General features: G+C 32.3%; 1 long non-coding RNA gene across 1 annotated transcript; it reads right to left on the bottom strand.

The window, feature by feature from the left end:
* Positions 1–335: 335 nt before the first annotated feature.
* On the bottom strand, positions 336–4503 carry LOC147826343 (uncharacterized). Its single transcript, XR_015439244.1, has 3 exons — positions 4475–4503; positions 3039–3101; positions 336–1181 (listed from the first exon to the last, which is right to left on the bottom strand). It is a non-coding gene; the product is annotated as an uncharacterized LOC147826343 (long non-coding RNA).
* Between the last annotated feature and the right edge of the window lie 219 nt (positions 4504–4722).

The raw sequence follows: 4722 nt of genomic DNA on the forward strand, positions 1-4722 counted from the left end.
TTTAGGATTTCTCAGTTTCAATTTCCAATATCAAAAATTTTTATATATTCACATCAACCTTGATCCCTAGTATCTGCAACTAAAGTATATTGATGTTTCCTGAGAGAAACCACTCTAGAAATTAAAATATATTTATAATGTATTCCAGCATCCTGTGTTAATATTGGATACATAAAATATGAAAGCAACACAATAAATTATTTTGCCTTTTTTTTCTACATTTTCATATGTTTAAAATTAATTTTTGAGACAGTGTCTCACTGTGTAGCTCAGTTGTGCTTGAAGATTTCTATGTACAACATGTTAAACTCAAATGTAAGATCATTCTTCCTCAGCTTCCCAAATGTGGGGATTAAAAGTTGTGTGCCACAATGCTTGGCCCTTTCCTTCAACTTGTATTTGAATTAGACAATTGTTATAAATTCCACAATATTTCTTCCCTTTACACAATCATTTGCCTTCAAACAAATAAAGGAAAAAGCTTACTCTTGTATTTTCCCAATATTTACCAATCTTTCAATTCTTTTTTTCTTACAGTTCTGTTTCCTCACTTTCACTTAACTGAAACCTGGAGAGCCTTCTTTACTACAACTTTTGTGTCTGCTAGTGATTACTATTCTCAGCTTTCACATGTATGAAAAATGCCATTATTTCACTCTATTCTTTACAAATTATCTCCACCCAATGTATAAATATAAAGGATAAAGGCTTTTGGGGTGGTTTTTCACTTTTAGGATATGATTTCATTGTCTTCTGATTTGCACTGATAGAAATATGTCAATCCCTGTTGTCACTTTACCTCTGTTGTAGTATCTCACTTATGGGAGGGGCATTCTACTTTTACAATTTTCTCTCTCAGCTGCTTCATTGCAGTGTGCCTACATGTCACTTGCCTGTATATTGTCTTAGGATCGAGGTTTATTTGATGTATATCTTTAGGTTTGAAAAAAGTTAGGTCATTATTTTCACCTCAAATATTCTCTTTTTTCAGTTTCTTTCTGGAGTTCTCATGACACATACATTAGAAACCTTCTCACCTACTTATGCTAATTTCATTTTCTTGTTTTTTAACGTAACAGTCCAGGTTATTTTAGTTTTTTAAAAATTAACTTAGCAGGCTGGGGATTTACCTCAGTGGTTCCACCACCTGCCTCACAAGCCCAAGGTCCCGAGTTCAATCCCTGGTACCAAAAAGAAAATTAACTTAGTAGTACACTTTTGATGTGCATAATAATCACATCACTCATACAGTATATGTGCCTGTGCACACTATAACTTAATTCTTTTTTCTCCCATTCCACTCCCTTCCTTTCAATTCATTTCCTCCTTTCCATTTACAAAAATTTGTTCGTATTGTTTCCCTTCAATTTTTTTTTACTTTTTAAGTCCCTATTCCCTCTCTTTCATTCCCCCTTTCCCCTCCCTTCTTCCCCTTCCAATTTAAACATTTTCTTTGTACTTCTCAATATCTATTATTCATTTTGGTCCTTATTTGCCCTTTTGGTTCCTCACACAAGAGAAATAATGTGAGATTTAAACTTGTGTGTCTGATTTATTTCACTTAAAATTATGATCTCAAGTTGCATCCATTTACCTACAATGTCTCAAGTTTATCCTTCTTCATGGCAGAGTAGTAGCCCACATTTTCTTTATCCATTCATCCATTAATGAGCATCTGGGCTGTTTCCAAAATTTAGCTATTACAAATTGTATTGCTATAAACATGGGTATTCATATATTGCTGTGGCATGAAGCATTTAATTCTTTTGGGAAGATACCAAGAAGAGGAATAGCTGGGTCAAATGGAAACTCTAGTTTTAGTTTTTTGAGGATTCTCAATGATTTTCATATAGGCTGTACCAATTTACACTCCCAGCAACAGTAAAGAAGGGTTCCTTTTTCCCTACAGCCTCACCAGCATTTGTTACTGGTTGATTTCTTGATGATAGCCATTCTTTCTGGAATGATGGAATCTCAGTGTTGTTTTAACTTGCATTTCTCTAATGACCAGTGATGTTGACTATTGTTTCATATATTTATTTGTCTTTTATATTTCTTCATCTGAGAAATGTCTGTTCATTTCAGATTCCCATTTTTGAATTGGGTCCTTAAATTTAGGGGAGCTGATATTTTTCAGTTATGTGTATATATATATATATATATATATATATATATATTCTAGATATTAGTTCTTTGCCTGAGGAATAGGTGGTAAAAATTTTTGCCCATCCTGTGAGTTATTCTTCATTCTGTTAGTGGCTCCTTTTCTTGTACAAACTCTTCTTAATATGATGAGATCCCAGTTGTTCATTTATTTTACTATTTCCTTTGCCATTGGGGTTTTGTTTTGTGTTTTGTGGGGTTTTTTTTTCCTGCCAGTACCATGGTGTTTTTATCGCAGTAACTTTGTAGTATAATTTCAAGTCAAGGATTATAATGCCCTCTCTCTGCCTTTCCTTTCCTTTGTTGCCCAGAATTGACTTTGCTATTCTAGGTCTCTTCTAGTTCCAAATGAATTTTAGGATTGTTTTCTCTAGTTTTGTCAGGTATGATATTATTTTGATTGGACATTTTCCTTTTACTTACTTATCTTTTGGTATTATGGATTGAACCCACAACTTTCATATACTAAACATTTGTTCAACTGCTGAGTTATACTCCAAGACATAAAGCATTAATTTTGCCATGATTTTAGATATGCATTAACTAATTTAGGAGTTCTTTGATGCTTCTTCTGCAATTCCAATTATTTCCAGACACACCCATGTGAAATTTTCAATTGTACATATATTTTTTAGTTCTTGATTTTCATTTGGTTCCTTTATATTTCCATTTATCTCTGGAAATAACTAATCTTTCATCCATTGTATTTTAACTGACCATTAATGTATCAGTCATATTAGTTTTAGAGTACTATTTTCTAATATTGGTGACTGAAATATCAGTGGATCTACCTAAAATAATTGTTTTCAATTTTTTTAGGTCTGTTCGACACATGGTTCCATTTTGTCAAAGGTCTCATAAATCTTTATACAAACCTGTTTAGAGACTGAAACATAATTTTGTATTCTTTCTTGTCTCATGTGGAGCATTTGTTGGACCTGAAAGATTGGTTCAGGAAGTTAAGATAAAAGGAGAAAAGGTAGACAATTTGCAGCATGTAGTATAGCTAAACAAGATTGCTGCTTTTTCACATATACATGCATAAGTACTAACCCAAAGGTATAAGGAACATGAAGAATCAAGGAATCATGGCACAATCAAAGAAATAAATATCCAAGAAAAACTCTTTGAATTGCTATGCAAACAAATGAAAATAATCACCACACAGGACTTCACTGAGTTATAGGAGAATGTAGATAAGCTACAAAATAAAATCAGGAAGATAATTTGTGCACAAAATGACAGTATCAACAAATAGAAAGTATACAGAACCACAAAGAAAATTTGGAGGTGAAGAGTGCAAAAGTTGAACTGAAAAGTTCACTAACAGCAGAAAAGTATCAGAAAGAATTAATGAACCTGAAGATGGGTCATTTCAAATTATCAAAGAAGCAATAGAAAATAGAATGACAAGGGGATAAGAAAGCCTAGGAGACTTAGGTGATTCTATCAAGTGAATAAATATAGAGGTTATTGGAAATCAAGGAAAGAAAATAGGAAAAATTTGGAAGATAACTTCTTTTAAAGGAATGATGGCTGAACAAAGAGTTCAAATATGAGGAATGAAAAGGATATCCAGATTGAGAAAGTCTAAAATATCTCAAATTGGATTACGCCAAAGATGTTTACACCCAGACACCTTGTAGCCAAGTCATTTACAAACTGTGAAAAGAAAAAGCTGCCAGGCACAAAATCATCCCTCAAAAATGAAAGTGAATTAAATACTTTCCCAGAAAAACAAGTTCTTCAACCACACACCTGCTTTACTGGGAAATTTTTGAGGTGAAATGAAAGAAACTAAAAAGCAGTGTGAAAGTATACATACAATTCAAAGGCAAGGGTAAGTATATACACACACATGGAATACAGTAGTATTGTAAGGGGAAGAATCACTTTTAATTCTAGCAGAAAAAGATTAATAATATTGAGTATAACTAGAAAAAATTTATAATGGATACACAATATTAAAAATATAAATTGTTACATAAACAACATAAAGTATAAAGGTAAGACAAAGCTAACATACAGTTTTTGTGGGATTGAAGCCATTATTATCAGCTTAAAAGAGCCTATTCTAACTATAAGATGTTTTATATAAGTTTCATAATAATGACAAAGAAAATATCTACAGAAGAAAAACCTCCAAAAAACAAATTAACTGAGCATGGTAGCACATGCCTGTGGTAATAGCTATTCAAGAAACTGAGGCAGGGGAATGCAACTTTAAGATCAATCTGGGCAATTTAACAAGGCATTTTCAGAATAAAATATATGAAGGGATGAGGATTTAGCTCAGCACTAGAGCACTTACCTAGCATACACAAGGCCCTGGTTCAATCTTCAGTGTCACAAAAAGAAAAAAGAAAGAGAAAGTATAAACAAACCAAACATATACCCATAAAACATAATCAGAAAAGACTCAAGAGAAAATGAAGAAAATAATTACAGGATAGAAAATAATAGACAAAATGACAATACTAAATTCTTACCTATCAACAATGTGAATGGATTAAACCCCCCAATGACATTCTATATGCTGGTTAAATAATTTTTAAAAAA

Source organism: Heterocephalus glaber, unplaced genomic scaffold (assembly GCF_053883595.1).
Source record: "Heterocephalus glaber isolate CG9 unplaced genomic scaffold, H.glaber_assembly_v1.0 deba00001472, whole genome shotgun sequence".
NCBI lineage: Eukaryota > Metazoa > Chordata > Mammalia > Rodentia > Bathyergidae > Heterocephalus > Heterocephalus glaber.